The sequence below is a fragment of the Capsicum annuum genome, unplaced genomic scaffold (assembly GCF_002878395.1).
Source record: "Capsicum annuum cultivar UCD-10X-F1 unplaced genomic scaffold, UCD10Xv1.1 ctg76679, whole genome shotgun sequence".
Lineage (NCBI taxonomy): Eukaryota > Viridiplantae > Streptophyta > Magnoliopsida > Solanales > Solanaceae > Capsicum > Capsicum annuum.
In genome coordinates, this window is record NW_025887000.1 from 45897 (window position 1) to 66200 (window position 20304).

Here is a 20304-nt window from a genome sequence, read left to right on the forward strand (position 1 = left end):
TAATACCCTTCCAATAGAAAAGAATTAAAAGTCCCTTAAGAGTAGCTTCTACACCTGAATATCCCCCTTAGCAGATGAATGCCAAAAGAAAATATTATTATGTCTAAGTTGAGGTACATTGCCCACCACCAACTTTCCTTTCCTTATGAGTTGATTATGATGCCAAGTAAATTGTTTATGGAAATTTGGATTAGCCATGAGTTCTATAATGAGAAGCTACAAAGTAGGATCACCTTCCCAGCTAGTTGTTATAGCTTGTGAAAGATCAGAACTAGTATTAAAGAGCACTAAAGTCATTAATTCAGCACCCTGCACCCTAGACAAGGCATCAACCACCTTATTTTCCACCCCCTTTTTATATTCAATGACATAGTCAAAGGGCATGAGTTTTGTGAGCCATAACAACTATGAATTAGTATGTAGTTTCTGCTCTAATAGATACTTCAAAGCCTTTTGATCTGTTCTAATGGAAAACTTCTGATTCAAGAGATAATGTGACCACTTGGTTACAACATGTACAATAGCAAGTATTTCTCTGTCATACACCGATAAGGCTGTATGTTTATGTGAAAGGCCTTTACTAATAAATGCAATGGGGTGACCTTCTTGCATTAGTACAACCCCAATCCTTATTCTTCTAGCATCAGTTTCCACTATGAACAACTTAGTTATGTCAGGTAGAGCTAATACAGGTGCTTTTGTCAATGCCTCCTTAAGTTGTGTTAGTGCCTTAGAAGCTTCATCATTCCACTGGAACTTATCCTTCTTCAGGAGGTCATTCAAAGGTCTTGCCATAGTTCCAAAGCCCTGAATAAACCTTCCATAATACCTATTTAATCCCAAAAAACCTCTTAACTGTTTAATAGTTATTGGAGTTAGACAATCTCTTACAACAACAATCTTCAGAGGATCTGTAAACCCTCCCTCTTAAGTGATAAAATGTACTAAATCCTTTTGACTCCAAAAAAACATTTGGAGTTCTTAGAAAATAACTGGTGATGTTGCATAACCTCAAAAATAGAAATCAAGTGCTCTAAATGATTCTCTATACTTTTGTTGTATATTAATATGTCATCAATGAATACAAGGACATATTTCCTTAGAAAGTCCTTGAATATTGCATCATCAAGCCCTAAAATGAAGCAGGTGCATTTGATAGGCCAAAAGGCATAACCACATATTCAAAATTCCCAGAATGAGTTCTGAAAACTGTTTTAGGTATATCATCAATTTCCATCCTTAACTGGTGATAACTAGATCTAAGGTCAATCTTAGAAAAAATTATAGAACCCCCAAGCTCATCCAACAAGTCTTCAACAACTGATATTAGGAACTTGTTCTTCACATTTGTTTGTTCAAATCTCTATAATCAACACATAATCTCCATGTACCATCTTTCTTGCCAACCAATACTACTGGAGCTGAAAATTGACTACAACTAGGTTGCACCACCCTTGATCCAACATCTACTGAACTAATCCCTCAATGATTTCCTTCTTGACAGAAGGATATTTGTAAGGCTCTTGTTGATAGGTTCAGTATTATTTTACAACACTATTCTATAATGAATAAATCCCCTAGATGGAGAAAAGTGTTGGGGTTCTTTAAAAAATATCTTATGCTTTTGTAAGAGACTCATCAATCTAGGATCACTCTCAAGGCTTTCCTTAGCATCAACTGAATGCCATTGATCTTTACTAGTCATAGAAGGCACAACTTGAATCATGCACAATTGAGAGTTAATACCTGATGTCTTAGCTAACTTTCCAGCTCTTGTGGTTTTGATTTGTCTTCCTACTCCTTTGAGAATATGCTTTCTCCTTTTTTACCAAAACTCTATTGTAAGATCCCTAAAATTTATCTTGATATCTCCAATAGTTAATAGCCATTGCACCCCTAAGACCACTCCATAAGACCCTAATGGTAAGAGCAAAAATTCTGCTAAAAACTCCACATTGTAATAGCTAAGAGAGTTTGCACATCTTACTCACTTGCATGTCATTACCATTAGCTATAGTCATGGCTTGAGGAGTTGTAGATGTCACTTGGCATCCAAGCTCCTTCACCACCTCAGGATCAATGAAATTATGTGAAATACCTACGTCCACTAAAATATGGAGAGGTTTCTTTGAATGGTAACCAATCACTCTTAATGTATTAAATCCTAATGACCCATTAAGGGCATATGAATAGAGATTTCCATATGCTCTAAGGGACTAATCAATTCCAGTTGTTCTTCATTATCATTTGTTTGTTCTTCTTCATGTTCACTTTCTACTTCTTCATGCTCTACTACCTCTATCAAATACAATTGTTTCAAGTTTTATCACTTGTGACCAAATCATACTTCTCGTTACAGAAGTAACATAACCCTTTGGACCTCTTCTCATTCATTTTTCAGGACTCAAAGTCCTTCTACTGACCCCTTTAGATGTTTGTGCAACTGCATTTCATGTAGGAGTAGGGAATAAGGGAGGTTTAATTTGAAACCTTTGATCATACTTCCTATTGTGATTGAAATTCTGAATAGAATTTTGAACAGGTTGCTTCATAGCCTCTAAATATACCTCTTGCATCCTTACTGATTTGTAGACTTGAGATAAGGTCCATGGATTTGCTATATGTACTACCATATTCAACTCATTCTTTGACCCTCCAAGATAATAGTTGATTACATTTTCCTCTGACAGGTTGACTCTAGTTAGATGCCTTTAAAAAATAGCCTGATAAACCTTCGCAGGCCTGTTTGCCTCACCTTCTTTATTTTTTCCATGGGATCATCATAGTCTAACCCAAATCTTTCAACTAAGGCCATAGCATACTCACTCTATGTTAGAGGATGTAATTACTTCCTATACTTCATAAAATCTAAGTGCCACTGGACAGCTTCACCCTCAAATTGCAGGGATGTAATATTTACCCTCTCATCCATGGGAACATTTTCCATATTGAAAAATTGCTCCACCTTGAACAACCATGACCTCAAATACTGTCCTAAAAACTTCAAGAAATCCAATCTTGACCACCTTGAGAATTTAAAATGATAATTGTTGTAACTGTGTGTACTTTTCTCCCTTTGTGATTATTTATCAAACTGCCTAGGTCCATCATTTAAGCCTTCCCTTTCTCGAATAATTTTAGGAGATTTACCCCTTTGATTTTCACCTGTCGAGGCTAATTTCTCCCTAATTTCCATTACTGCTTGATCCAATCCCTTGAGAGTTGACACTTCTCCTGCCAGAGTTCACACCTCTATCAAAACCTTTTGCATCAACTCACTTAGTTCCCCCATTTCATTACTGGTTGCTCCATTATTTCCCCTATTACTTTTTGTCATTGTTCCAAGGAACAAAAAGGTTTGATACCAATGTTACCCAAATATCTTCAATCACTAACTATTCAAGGATTTGGAATAAGCTATTGCAGAACAGCCCAAGAGTTAAGAACAAATAGGAAGAGAATAAGAAGAGAAGAAGAGAGATTTCTAGAACTCTTGTACACTTCACTAGTTTAAATACAATTGTAGAAGTGACCCACTCCCTTTAATTCTCAACTAACTATCATCTCAACTACCTTTCTTGAATAATATCTCAATGTAACAGTAACAAACAGTGGCTAGTTTAACTAACTGTCAGTTATAACAAAATTTGCTGACATGGCAATTTCTAATTCTAATTAGCTAATTGCTAACATGGAAATTTCTAATTCTAGTTAACTAATTAGTGTAACATAAATATTCTATTTTCTTCTTGATGTGTCCTCCAAAATTAGAATGTTTGTGCCCAAGATTTTTGCAAAAATATGATACTGATGTAAAAGTTGCACTTCTTGTTGTTGCCTGTAGCTGAAAATTGAACAACTAAAATGTGAAAATAGAGAAAAAATGATTTATCATTCTTCTTGTGCATGCTGCTCTGCAATGTGCTCAAATGGGTTTCAAAGACGCCTTTTTATTTTGTTTCTCCCAGCTTTAAAATACGAAACAAATGGAGAATGATAAGATGAACATATCATATGTTTCATTCTATTTGTTTTCCTTTGGATTTTGCTTATTTGAGTATTAAAGAAATAGTGTTTTTCATAAGAGTTGTCAGTTAATCTGATTTGTACAACAATAATTATCAGTTGTTTCATGAAATAATGTTAACTTTATAGGGAGGACCAAGTTATTCTTACGTGCTATGAATCCATATTGTGAGAGTGTGGAAAAAATGAATTTGAAGAAGGAAATTCTTGAATTAAATAAGAATCTATACCCCTCTGTAGAGCCATATTACATTGGATTTTTGAAAGTTTCAGACCTTCATACCCTATACTGGGAGCAGTTAGGATATCCCATTGGCCATGTGAGTTTTTTTTTCTATTTTTTCTTTCTAGTTTATGGTTATGTTGGCTTTGGAACAGAAAATATTCATCCTCCTGAATGAAACCAAACTAATTTCCAAGCCAGCATCGAGTAGTAAAACTAGAAGTAATGACAACCAAACCAGGTAGGCTCAAATAAATTGAGTATAACCCCATAAGAACATTTTGAAATTAGTGTACAAAGTAATAAAACGATTGGGAAATCGGTCTCCATAACTAAAATCAAGCCTTGGAAACAACCTCTGGTAGAAATGCAAGGTAAGGCTGCGTACGATACACCCTTGTTGTAGGGCCCTTCCTCGGACACCGCGCATAGCAGTAGCTTTAGTACACCGGGCTTCCCTTTTTATAAACTAAAGTATCATTAAGCTCAATACTATTATAGCTGTCTTTCAAACTCCAGTGTCATCAAAATTAGTTAAAGTACTAAAAAGAATAAGCTATTTCACTTTGAATTTCTTCTAACATACGTTTGTTACCTTGATCCTTGCACAATTAAGTTCATAGGTTCTCTCGAAAAGGTAAGTTGATCATCCAATCTATTCACGTATGGTTACTCTTCACCTACATGCTCCTTTTGGTGCTCTTGTTTAAGAGTTACTGTGTAAAATACGAATTAAGAAAAAAGAAAGGTTAAAATAGTTAGAAAATCGAAAAATTCTTACTCCTTTTTTTTTTCTTTTTTGTCATTTTCTTTTCAAGCTCTTCATTCTTTTCTCATGACAACTTATTTCACTCTACACTTCTGCTCCTTTTTCCACTCTAAAGTTGTCACTTTTCTCTCCCTCACCTCTTATCTTTTTTTTCTCATCCTCACTTTTTCTTGAAATTTTCTTTAAAGAGAACTTAAGTTCATTTGCTATTCCAGTCCTTTAGATGGTTGCAATGGTTCAAAAGTAATCTTCTTATCATCCATTCGAGCAAATAATTGTTCTTTATCATGCATTATATTTCTATCATTCAACCAAGGTCTCTGAATAATAATATGGCAAGCATGTAGTTGCATGGCACCAAAATTGACTCTATCTCTATAAGTCCCAATTATGTATTTCATACTCGACCTTCAACTTTTTCGATGGATTTTTTCTGGTTTCTTCTTTTAGCTTTGCTCCACCCATTCCACTAAATTAATGGATAATCACATTTACAACCCTCCTCCCCCTAAAAAAAAACCAACTTGATATCATTTGAAAATCACCAATATTTAAGATCAAAACTTGAAGAACAAGAAGTAAAAACTTCAACAATGGAAGAACTCTTTTTGGATTTTGTATTTTTTTGTTATTTTAATAATAAATGGAAACTAAGGATTAAGAATTGTCGAAACAACTTTTTCCCCAACTTCTGACACCAAGATGATCGCAACCAACCCAGGAGCGCAATAAAGGATTGAGTTAAATACTCAAACCCACTAGAACATTGAATCATATAGACTATAGAAAGAAATAGAAGAATAAGAAGCTTAAGAATTAGGGTAGTGAATGACAAGAACTTAACTATGAACTAGTTTAACCCTTGAATTCTCTACAACAATCACTAATCGAGGAGAAGAAAGAAGAGATTAAATTAAGTAACAGGTGCAACTAGTAAACTCCATGACAATTAAATTGGGATAAACCAAATTAACATTCAATTACATACTATAATCATGAAAGAAAAGAAATGAACTAATATATGAGTTACTTAGAAAAATAACAATCCAAGAGGTCATGGAAGATAACTAAGATAATCCTAAATCTCACAAGAGTATTTGTCAACTTATCATTCATCTAAATGGGAAAGTGGGATATTTATAAAGGTCTTAGAGTAAATTAGTGAAGCCTAATGGAATCACATGACTGTCATCAAAAGAAAACGAATCATGGATGCTGCAGTTTTGGCTCATGAATTAATCGACTCTAAAGTCAAATTAAAAAGCTAGGGATTCTTTGCAAGTTGGACACTGAAATGACTTATGATCATGCCAATTGGGAGTTATTGTTGAAAATCATTGAAGACACGGGTATTGGTAATAAATGGTTAAACTAGATAAGATTTTCCATTTCCAATCTTAGTAAAGGTGATCCTTTATCACCTTTTCTATTCTTGATAGCCATGGAATGACTAAATCATATGATAAGGTTACACAAGTGAATGGGTTACAAAAGGTTTTGGACCTTATCCAAATACCACTAAAGGAATGGAAATTTCTATTGTGTAAATAGAAGGGTGAAAATAATGAACACTTATTCCTACATTGATGGACAACAACAAATCTATGGCACATCTTCTTTTATATTTTGGGAATAACATAGAGTAATACCTAGTAGTTCTCCTTTTGCACTGCTGAATAATTGAGAAAATGACCAAAATGGTCCTTGATATATTGGGGTTGAACTATTTGGTCCTTTATATATATAAAAGAAGAGATGATCATTTTGGTCCTTGGTCCTAAAGCCAACAGTAAATCAAAAAAAGTTTTTTAAATATAATTACGGGTCCCTCAAAAGTGACACATGTCCAGGAATTCTTCAACAACTTTCAATTGGTTTATTCTTCTTTCGATTACAAAAATTCTCTTTAACACACAAAATTCTTCAACTCTCAAAAGAAAAATTATAAGATCCCTATTTTCACCTCTTTCTATTCAGTTTTTGAACTTTTGTTTAAACAATGGAATAAAGAAATAAATACATGGAAAAGCTATTAATTTCAAAAAGGGCAAAACAAAAAGAAAGTTCTATGCTTCCATAGATTGGTTCAATAAGAGAGAATAGTTGGTTAAAACTTGAAAAGAGTTGGTTTATGGAGATATCCTTGGAGGGATGGAGTTCTTTTAATTTGATTTACTTAGTTTGAATTTATGTTATTGGTCTCATTGTATTTTTTTTGTATATAGGAAAATGGGAGCTGCTGGTAGTTATGTTCAGAGGGAGATCATAAATGAGTGTAGTGTGTGTTATTCTTTTTATATAGATATGGAAATTTGTGGACTGAAAATGAAGCATAACCTATAATGGTGAATAAGAATATTGAGGAAGAAAGATATGGTAGGTGATGGACTAAAGAACTGAAGAAGGGATTGCCAGGTGTCATTTTCGAGGGACCCACAGTTATATTTAATAGAATCTTATACCTGTATTGTTAATATTAGGGATAAGGACCAATGTTATCATCTTTTTAGATTCACCAGGGACTATTTCAAGCCCCTATATAACAGGGACCATTTTGGTTGTTTTCTGCTGAATAATTATTGGAGTATTGCAAGCAGAGGTGGGAGAAAGACCATGAAAGTTCATTCCTTCTTGCATTTGGTGGACAGTATGGGAAGAAATGAGTTCAAGACATTTTGAAAGCATCAATAGTTCTATCTAGAAAATTAGAATGAAAATTAGATTCACCAGGGACTATTTCAAGCCCCTATATAACAGGGACCATTTTGGTTGTTTTCTGCTGAATAATTATTGGAGTATTGCAAGCAGAGGTGGGAGAAAGACCATGAAAGTTCATTCCTTCTTGCATTTGGTGGACAGTATGGGAAGAAATAAGTTCAAGACATTTTGAAAGCATCAATAGTTCTATCTAGAAAATTAGAATGAATTTTCTTGGCTTGTTTTTTTTTTCGGGTATAAACAGAATATGTGGGGAAAAGTGGGGTAGTTAGAAGATTTAATTGTATTGTGTAAGTGTATATGGTTTTGGGCAGGGGCTTAAGAAGCTTTTGCTGTTTGTAAAGTTTGTAGGTTAGCACCTTTTTTATGTCTAAAACAAATAGTCTATTGTATTCTTAAACTAGGCCTTAAAATACAATTAGGCTGAAAATAGTAAAATTAGTAGGGGTTGAAGGGTCTAGACGTCTAATAATCATCTAGACATTTTTGGCTAGCGTCAACTCTATTTCATCTAGACATTTATCTGCTTTAGCTGTCTTCTCTCTACCTACTAGATGTTTTGAAACGTATAGATGATTTTGGTCTACGTTTCTGGGCCTTCTCCAATTTTTCCTCCATGCCTTCCCCTGGATTGATTCTTGGTTTCCAAGTCTCTTGAAGCCTATCAAAGACATGATGTTTACTTGATAAAACCCCTATTATGTACTTCGATAATGAAAGGGAATAGGAATAGCGAAAGGGGAATTTTTATTGTTAATCCAAATTTAATACAAACTAACTATTACAATTGATAAACTGAATTAGACACTACGAGAAATAAGTCACAATGGAAGCTCCAATTGTCACCTGTCAATGGCGATTAGGGATAGACTCAGTCGAGAGAAAGAAGAAGTAGTTAGGAAGAAGAGAGAGAAATGAGAGGGAAAGATCGTTAGGGTTTTACCAAAATAATTTGTTGCCCCTCCTTCACAGTAGTTCATCGTATTTATATTGAAGTGGATTGCCCGTGCCTCTCATGTGACCATAATGTATGTCTCTGATGTGACCACTAATACAGGTCATGGCAATCCTTCTGGCTTAAAATCGACTTTTTCCTTAAGGTCATTGTTGAATACTTAACTAGTAGATGATGATCTGGTTTTTTTGTAGAGAGTATTGAGCACCCACAAAAATATCCTAAGTTATTCGAACTCTCCAAAAATGTCACCGTACCTATGTCGAATTCTTCAAAAAGACACTATTTTTGGAGGATCCGACACGTACCCGTAGACATTTTTGAAGTGTCTGAGTAACTTTGAAAATACCAATGCAAATAACCAACCTGCAATTGAATGAGTTGCTCAATTGAAGCAATCCATAGTTGCATATTACAGAAGATAATTGCAGATGAAAGAAAAGAAGTCTATGTCTTTATAAAAAGTACAGGCCATAGTTCAACAACTGAAACAACTTCTAACTGTCGAGATGCAACTGTATACCTTTCTTTTTTGAATTAAAGTTTTGAGATAGAAAGAAATTGCAATTTTCCTCTTATAAAATGCAAAAGCCCATGAATATGTTTAGAAGAGCAGAACTTTCCTGAATAGCAATGTAGATTAAGCAACATCACTTTTACATACTTAATCAGTCTTTCACGAAACTTTTCTAAAGTAAGCTTTAGTAGAATAAGCAATCCCATTAAGCCAAATATATCACAAAAATATGTCCATTTGCTTTGATGTCACTCAACAGTCCTCTTAAGTTGTAATTAGTTATTTCCTTAGAATGACTCAACTTGATATTTTTGGTATGCAAACAGCTACAAATGAACCACCTCCAGATCCATGAAAAAGTTAATATTTCACGTTTCATTTGATCTTTATCTTCCACAACACCCAAAATTGGAGAAATCCAAACCTGGACAATCTCTACATATATAAATGCATCATACAAAAAATGTAATGCATTCACATTCACAAGTGTACCAATCACGCTTCCATATAGTTTGACTATTCTCAAAGGAGACGCCCTGAGAAGAAGCAGCACACTGTAAGTGTTTAAATATGGCAAGAGTAATACAAGTTTATTCTTCTCAATGAAGACTAAAAAATGATACTTCCTAAGATAGACTACAATAGCAGTAGCTCCATCAAACAACTGATATAACTGAAACAATAAGGGAAGAACCTCCATTGTATCACAACTTAGTAGATGTAAATGAGCAATAGTGCATAGTAATGACAACTTGAACTAATATGCTTCATATAATTGATATCAATCACATCAAAAATAGTACCTTCAGGGTCAAAAAGTATAATTACTCATTATTTTCCTTCTCAAAGCCATAAGTGAAAAAGTCGATAATGAGTTTATTAATCAACCCGATAGAATAAGCAATGAGCACATATTGGAATGAATACATACCCAACTCTATTTCATCTATCCAATATCAAACCACTTTCATATATGTAAGCCTAAGGTACATCCAACCCATGAATTGACTCGGGTCATTTAACTCATTTGCCTGTACTTTCGCGGCTTATCAAGTAATGTACTCTGAACGAAAATGTGAAGCTAAAACTTGATGGAAACTAGAAACGGATGGCCTACAGCACCAAATATAGAGTCCATATGGCACAACAAACACCTACTCCTTCGAGTAAACACAAAGAGCCTAGCGGCACTTGATCTCGTAGCCATGAACTCACAACTAATTCCTAGAACCAATGCTGAAATATGTCCTTCACAAGTAATAAAGTGTGTACATATGCCCCAAATTGCAATTGTAGAATTTGGAGGTATCCACCAGAGTTTATAATAGGCAAGTTTTCTCTAGAACCAAAGAAAAATTGATTCAAAATACTTTGATCATTGGGCATGGAATTAATATGATAAGATAATATTTGAATAATCTCCTTGAAATCATCCACAACCATTAATTGAATAATGTCTTGTAGTACCAAGAAATGTGGTAAGAAAACTACAACAAAATAAATACATACTCGACTTTTTCTTATTAAGGAAAAGGAAAGCCCAGGAATCCTGCCCCATATAACCCCAATTACAAATGTATAAACCCAAAGCATGTGGAAGCAAATCAATAGTTGTAAGAGGGCCACAACATGCTATCAAATTCTGCCATTTCGATTTTATATCGAATAGCTTGTCACTAAACTCTATGTCAAGCTTGTAACCTTTGCATGGTAATTCATTGAGACATATCAATTTTAATAATGTATCCTCAACATCAAGAACATAAAGTCATGAATCTAGATGTAAGTCCACAATCTCGATCTCTGTGGTGTTTGTATTATGGATGGAGTAAAATTCAACTAGAATTTCATAGTCTACCCATTGAGGACATTTATCAAACACTTGGTCTTCATTGCATTCTAAAATGACCTTACTATTCTTTTCCACTTTCAGCAAATCAACAATAGCATAGTTGCAAGAACCCACCTCTGGTTGGTTGTCCCCTTCATTCATTTCCTTTGAACAAATATGAAGACAAAAACAACATTGTCAGTCAACACTACGTATACACCTTAGATGCAAGAGTTGCATTGACAGGCAACACTTCTTAAGCAATTCTCACACCAACTCCAAAATTGTTTTAAATCCATAAGTATTCCTAAAATTCAATCCACAAGGCCCTTTTATTGGCATTGTTTTGTTCAACCAATTCAGCCAAAGTCGATGATTCTGCAAACATCTTCTACTAATACTACCCACAGTCGAGACAGGTTTGTTTCTCTGATATCCATTGTTATGTACTTTGATAATGAAAGGGAAATTAGAATTGCGTAAGGTGAATTTTTATCGCTAATCTGAATTTAATACAAGCTAGCTATTACAATTGATAAATTGAATTGGACAATCGAGAGATAAGTCATTGTGGAAGCTCCAATCATCACCTGTCAATGGTGATTAGGGATAGAATTAGATGAGAGAAAGAAGAAGAAGTGGTAGTTAGGAAGAAGAGAGATAAATGAGAGATTGAGAGGGAAAGATCATAGATTTTACCAAAATGATTCATTGTCCCCCTTAGCAATAGTTTACCGTGTTTATATTGAAGTGGACTGTTCATGCCTCTCATGTGACCATTGATATGGGTCATGACGCCCCCTTTTCTTGAGAGATCGTGGAACAGAAATAACATAATTCAATGCTCACGAGAACATTATCCCTAAATAAGGCCTCAAAATACAACTAGGCCAAAAATATCAAAAAAAGGTAGGACTGAATTGTCTAGACGTTTGGTAACCATCTTGGTAACCATCTGGAAGTTTTTGGCCCGCTTGAACTCTAATTTCTCTAGACATTTACCCCATCCTCCTCTTTCTGAGAGTGTCCTTCACTCCTTTCAGTTTCTTCGCTACCTGATTAAGTCAAACCTAGGTCATGTACTGTGAAAGACCTCATTTGGAATAAAAGATCATTCTAGAAAAGAGGATTCTAATGTAACAACTCCTAGAAAATAAAAGAGGGGGCAAATAAGGGTCTTAGAAAGGTTACTATCATGAAGAGCTATTTGGTGCCTCTTAGGAAAGTGAGACATTTATCAAGTATATGCCCTTCGATTCCTAGTCATTATTTTTTTTTGGCAATTAATTATTGTTTTATTTCTTCTGAAATCCAGACCTCATTGACTAAAATATTATTAGCATCCCGAGTTGTAAAAGTAAATAAGTACCAGTTTTACTATATTTTGTGCAAGATCTAGCTAACTTGCAATTCCTAGTAGGTGGCCATATTTTGTTCTAAGGTTGCTCTTCTATTCTGTCATAACTTTTTTGTAAATTTACAATTGCAGTATCAGAATTAGACAGTGATTTTAAAAGCAAAAGCAAAAGCAAAGAAAAGTATCAAAATTGGTAGACCTTGATGTGAAAAGTGAGTAGTGAGGTGCATACTCCCTTGAACTGAAGCTCACAACTTATAGAAAATATAAAGAAGTACCAAACATATATGAATTTAGTTTTGCAGTGGCTGATATCATTGAGGTATTTTATTAATAAATACAATCCATGGAATCACAAAAAGTGTCAAAATCAAAGAACATTCTTGAGTCTACGAGAATTCTTATGAAGCCTTTCATTTTCTTAATTATCTTCAATGAAAGTTTATAATATCAGTCTCTAATGTACAGTAATGCCGATACTATCATGGCTTAACAAAAATAGTTCAGATTACTTGAGTAAATGAAACAACAGTAGTCATTATCTTAACAAATAAATAATGATAGAATAAAAATAATATTTGTAAGGGGAAGAGAGAAAATAACAACATACTCAGTATAGTCCCACAATGGGGGTTTAGGAAGGGTAGATGCAGACCTTATGATTACTTTGTCAGGTAGAGAAGCTGTTTCAGAAAGAGCCCCGGCTAAAAAATGCAAAAACACAATATTTATGAAGACATAAGCAATAGCAAGACAGTAAGAAAGTAGAGCCATACGAGACAATAAGTAGTACTAGATAAAAACTAAAAATACAAAAAAAGTAAACTAATAAAAAATAATAAAAATTTTAAAATAATACGTGTACTAATAATCAAAAAAACCAAATGCAACACTAACATATGTTGCTCGGACTCTTCAAAAATGTCAATAGATGTATGTTAAATAATCCAAAAGTAGTGCCTTCTGGAGAACCCGACACTGGTGTAACAACAATTTTGGAGAATTCAAGCAACACAGACACGAAATGCTACTTTTATTGTACCCGAATCATCTATCTCCACACCCTCTTATCAAAATGCCATTTTTCCAGTAAGCTAAAGAAGAGGGAGAAGATAGGGTGCTCTTATTTAGTACGAATAGAATAGAAAATTAAAACTATGGCTTGATCTATAAATCTGGTTGAAACTACTGAATAATCATGAACTTTGGTTGGAATCACCAAATGAGTAATTATAACCAAACTAGATACCCGTGCCCATTCAAGGCACGGGTATTTGGCAACACTAATTTACAAAAGAGATTCAACTTTGGGAAAAATTATTTTCTAATTGTTTTAATTGTTTAGTATAGGAGTAAAAAAAAGGTAGTACAATGAACCAGTATTAACATAATATATACATTCAGTGTAGGACAAAATTAAGTTTGCTAGACTGGTCCAACCAATACAAAAGTAATTATATAAGTCGATAAAAATCTAGTTAGATTGTTGCAACTACAGTTGGCAGAACGTCTTTCATTTGGACATTCCCAAAAAAGTACATAATGCACGTCTCATTTGAAAATTTCAAATATATAAGTTGAGGAGACAAACGTCGATTTTGAAATATTTATTGCATCATAAAAGTACCAAAATACTCTTGGTAGTCATTTAATAAGGAACAAAAATATATTTATAAAAAATTACTACCACGTATAATTCAATTACAAAGGTCTAAATAAATATATTATTAAAATAATACATGAGGAAAAAAATAATAAGTATAAGAAAAAACAAAATGCATGTGTAACCATTTTATTGCACCATAAAAATGAGAACAAAACTAATAAATATAAGAGAAAAACAATAAGCATGTGTGACCATTTTATTGCACCTTACCTTGAGGTATAAAAAACAAGTAATTTAATATGGAACCAAAATATTTATAAAAAATTGCTACAATATATAATTCTATTACAAAGGTCTAAATAAAAATATTATTAAAATAATATATAAGGACAAAATTAATAAATATAAGAAAAAAATAATATGCATGTGTAATCATTTTGTTGCACCATAAAAATAAGAGAAAAGATATCTCTGCCCCCCTCCCCCCAAACTTGTCCTCCCAACTCACTTTAGCACTTAAACTTAACTTCCGTTTATTTACCCCCCTTAACATCTTTAAAGTGTAATAATTTCACCCCTAAAAACTGAAAACCACTCTCACAATAGAAAGTGCGTTACACTCGCCTACACATCACCACCACGTCGGAGTCATGTCATTGCCACGTAAGAAATTACTATTTTTTTTTAAAAATTAACCCCCCACATATTATTTATATATATATTTTTTTAAAAAATAAAAAATATATATATACTATTTTATTTATATAATTATATATATATATATTAATATATATATTAAATAAAAAAGACACCCCCACCCCTATTTACTTTCTTCTTTACACTGCCCACCCCTAACCTACAATTAACGCAGCCCCTCCACCCCCCTGCGCCCCCTCTCCTGCGCCTTTCTTATTCAGATTCTCTCCTCCTCCAGTACCCCTACCCCACCCCACCAATTTTTTCTTGACCATTTTCTCTCACCTGCTCTCCCCACCCCCCCTTTATCTCCTTTCAAACTCTACCTGCCATGAAAAATGTTTTCCCCTCTATTTTTTTTTCAAATACTCTATTAAAACCATCAGTTAACAACTATGAAAACAATAATTTAAGATAATTTCTCTATTACAATACTATTTTAACCCATTCTTCTTTATTGGGTGCTAATTTCTTCCATGTGTAGAAGTAAGTAGGATCTTAGAGTTGGAAAATATCTCGTGTTTGGCAGAGCTAAATGCCATATTCGTTAAGAAGTTAATCACTTTAACAATGGACAGGAAAACAGTGAAAATGAAATGGCTTCCATCTTGTTATCATCTGTTTGTTTTCCAGCAGATGATGTGGTAAATGGATTTGTAATGTTAATAGAATCAGCAAACGACACGACTTTAGACATTTTAATTATTGATGAGGACTTAGTAATTTTTTGGCTAGAGCAGAAGTAGATGAAGTTTTAACTCCATAACACATGGAAGAAATTAGCAGTCAATTTTTTGAGCCGAATTCATTGGGTATTGTTGTTTGATGATGTACCGAAGAAGAAAAAGATATGAGGTGTTGGTATAGGGTATGGGTGTGGGTATGAGGTACAGGGTAGGATGAGAGGTGAGGGAGGGTAGTGGGCATTGAAGAAGAAAAGGTTGATTTATATATATATATATATATATATATATACACACACACACACACACACACACATATATATGTAAAATAAGTGGGACCATATAATTTTTTAAGTAATAAACGCACCTCTTTTTTTACAAAAATGTCACGTCAGCATTAGGGGTGAAATAAATACACTTTAAAGATGTTGAGGGGGTAAATACACGAAATCTTAGTTTAAGTGCTAAAGTGAGTTGAGGCGACAAGTTCAGGGGGGAAATCATGTCTTTTCTCTAAAAATGAGGACCAAACTAATGAATATAAAGAAAAAGCAATATGCATGTATAACAATTTTATTACACCATAAAATTATCGAAATACCCTTGGTAGTCATTTAATAAGGAACAAAAAGATATTTATAAAAAAAAGTATCATGTATAATTCAATTACAAAGGTCTAAATAAAAATATAATTAAAATAATACATGAGGACAAAACAAATAAATATAAGGAAAAATCAATATGCATGTGCTTTTTATTGTACTATAAAAATGAGGACAAAACTAATAAATATAAGAAAAAAATCATATGCATGTGTAACCGTTTTATTTACATCTATATATAAATAAAGGTTGGGGTGACTAAAATTACCAAACTACCTTTGGCAGTCACCCCAACCTTCACTTATATGTAGTAGTGAAGTGAAGTAATAATAGTAATAATAATAATAATAATAATAATAATAATAATAATAATAATAATAATAAAAATAATAATAATAATAATAATAATAATAATAGTAAAAAAATTCTAGTAGTAAAGTAAAGTAATAATAGTATAATAATAAGAGAAAATACCTTATTTCACCCTTGAACTATACCCAAAATGACTGAGACACACCTCAACTTAACGGGGGTCCTATTACCCCCTAAACTAATTAAAAGTGTAATTTTGACACCCTTAGTGCCCACGTGGCACACACATGAGCCTTCGTGGACCCTTTAGTGTGTTGTGCCACGTATGTGCCATGTAGGCACTAAGGGTGTCAAAATTATACTTTTAATTAGTTCAGGGGATAATAGGACCCCCTTTATGTGGAAGTGTGTCTCAGCCGTTTTGGGTATAGTTCAAGGGTAAAATAGAGCATTATCTCAAATAATAATAATAATAATAATAATAATAATAATAATAATAATAATATAATATAATATAATATAATATAATATAATAATAATAATAGTAGTAATGATAATAGTAAAAAAAAAGTAATAATAGTAATAATAATAATAATAATAATAGTAGTAGTAGTTGTAGTAGTAATTGTAATTGCAAAAAATATATATTATAACAATAATAATTATAATATATAATAACTCATAAATGAAGGATTGGTGTACTACACAAAAAGAAAAAATAAATATAAGGAAAAAGCAATAGGCATGTGTAACCATATTATTGCACAGTAAAAATAAGGACAAAACTAATAAATATAAGGAAATAATCATATACATGTGTAACCATTTTATTTACTACTATATATAAGTAAAGGTTGGGATGACTAAAATTACCGAACTACCTTTGATAGTCATCCCAACCTTCACTTATATATAGTAGTAAAGTAAAGTAATAATGGTAATAATAATAATAATAATAATAATATAATAACAATAATAATAATAATAATAATAATAATAATAATAATAGCAATGGAAATAGTAAAAAATATATAGTAGTAAAATAAAGAAATAATAGTAATAATAATAATAATTGTACAAAAAAACATAATAGTAATAATAATAATATAATAATAATAATAGTAGTAGTAGTAGTAGAAAAAAAAGTAATAATAGTAATAATAATAATAATACTAATACTAATAGTTGTAGTAGTAGTAGTAGTAGTAGTAATAGCAATGGAAATATTAGTAATAGTAATAGAAAAAAATATTATAATAATAATAGTAGTAATAATAATAATATATAATTACTTATAAATGAAGGATTGGTGTACTACACAAAAAGAAAACAAATAAATATAAGGAAAAAGTAATGCGCATGTATAACCATTTTATTGCACAATAAAAATAAGGACAAAACTAATTAATATAAGGAAAAAAATATATTCACGTGTAACCATTTTATTTACTACTATATACAAGTAAAGGTTGGGGTGACTAAAATTACCAAACTACCTTTGGTAGTCACTCCAACCTTCACTTATATATAGTATTAAAGTAAAGTAATAATAATAATAATAATAATAATAATAATAATAATAATAATAATAATAATAATAATAATAATAATAATGGTAATAGTAAAAGATATATAGTAGTAAATTAAAGTAATAATAATAATAATAATAATAATAATAGTAATGATAATAGTACAATAATAATAATAGTAGTAATAGTAGTAGTAATAGTACAAGCAAAAAAATAATATAATAATAATATATAATTACTTTATAAATGAAGGATTGGTGTACTACACAAAAAGACAAAATAGTAGTACACCAATTCTTCATATATATATATATATATATAAGAGTAAAAAACCAGAGGTTGAAATCGTCGGGAAAACAAAGATAAGAAGTTATAGAAAATTGTATGAATGGGTTTGGAGTCACTGGACAACCACTATAGAAGAAGAATCCAACTTGGAAACATGTTAGAGCAGTATTCACGCATCAACGAGTAGATTTACACTCTCTTCAGAACCCTAACTTTTGGTGGCATATGTGAGGTTCCATGTCTTTCTGGATAAATTTTTAATTCCAAAAATGAGGGATTTGGAAATTCAAGTCCAATTGTTACATCAGAACCCATAATGAGGAGATCAGAAAATCAAATATCAGAGCCTATATTGAGGAGGATAAGGATATCATTTTGGAAGATATCGACCTAGTTATAGTTATTGTAATAGGCTTGAGGACATTTGTGAAGTATCTTGTTCTCTACATTGTCTACTACCTAAGAATGCTCATGTTGCTCAATATGGGTGACCACCTAATAATGCTGATGTTTCTCAAGAATTATACTACTGATAATTATTGGGTTTATTTATTTGAAGGGAATATAATGAGTACCTCTAGTATCAAGTAGTAGACGTCTCCACAAGTAGCTGCAGTTGCACAATCTAATACCCCTAGATGTGGGTCATGGATTACGATGCTTCTGATATATTTCTGTGATTTACACTACAAGTAATCATCATGTTTATTTATCTAAAGAGGAATATAATGAGTACCTTCAATATCGAAGTAAGAAGGCATCTCCACTAGTAGCCTCATTTGCACAGTCTAATACCCTTGGATTGTGGGTTGTGGACTCTGATGCTTCTGATCATATTTTTCTCTATAAATCACTTTTACCAAATATTGTTTATTCATAGTCTCTTCTCGCTATTACTTTAACTAGTCGGGTCCAAGAAAATACCATGGAAGTTGGACAAGCAATCCTCTATCTTCACTTTAAATTTTGTTCTTTGTGACCTTAGTTGTCATCATTTTAATCTTGCATCAGTCATTCATTTGACTCATGCCCTAAATTGTGCTATAATATTTCTTAGCTACTTGTTATGCAGAACTACAGTATGGGACGTACGATTGACGTAGAAATTGAAGCACAATTCTTTACTACCTTACCTCTCATAATTTTCCCCGACTTAATTCACAAATGTTTGGGACATTCAAGTTTGTTCAAGCTACAAAAGATAGTGTCAGTTTGTCTAGCTTTTTTACATTAGATTGTGAGTCATCAACTTAGGAACACACTCGCACAATCTTTCCACATAGTGTTTCTAGTCGTGCAAAGTTTATTTTATTAGTACATTATAATATTTGAGGTCTTAATAGAGTTAATTCAGTTTTAGGATTTTGTTATTTTGTTAGTTTCATCGATGATTATTCAATATGTGTACTTGGATTTTTTAATGAAAGATTGTTCTGAATTATTTTCTATATTCAAGAGTTTTTGTGCTAAAATGCAAAATAAATTTGGTGTCTCTATTCGTACCTTCCGTAGTTATAATGCCCTAGAATACTTGTTCTTCCAGTTCCAACATTTTATGATTCACTAAGGAATTATTCATCAGACATCTTATCCGTACGCCTCTCATTAGAATAGGGTAGTAAAGAGGAAGAATAGGCACCTCATTGCGGCTGTTTACACTCTTCTTATTCAATCCCATGTTCCAATTTTTCATTGGGATGATGCAGTTCTCACATTTTTCTATTTAATTAATTGGATGACCTCATCTCCCATCCGTAATCAAAATCATTATTCAGTATTATTTCTTCAATCACCGTATACTCCTTTCCTCGTGTCGTTGGGAACATATGTTTTCATTTTAATTTAATCTTTGGAATGATTAATTAGTCCCTCCTTCTCTCAAATGTGTCATTCTTGGTTATCGTTTCTAGTCACCATATTTTTTTTAGTACCTTATTTCCATGTCATATTTTAAGTCTCCATCTTACTTTACATATTCTAATCATTGGACGTATCTGAGGTGTTACCTATATTAATTTGTTAGGAATCTGCTGTGACACCTATATCTCCGTCCACACTCCCACCAGTCTTTACCCTTACCAACTTTTGAGGAATCTATAGTTACTTCTATATCTCCATCCGCAATGCCACCACTCTTAACTTAACATCGTCATCTATCTAGCATTAGGCCAAAATAATTCATGTCCTGTATC

At 32.5% G+C, this 20304-nt stretch overlaps 1 pseudogene; it reads left to right on the plus strand.

The window, feature by feature from the left end:
- The first annotated feature begins 4211 nt into the window (after positions 1–4211).
- LOC124894664 overlaps positions 4212–20304 on the plus strand; it is a 68424-nt pseudogene continuing 52331 nt past the window's right edge.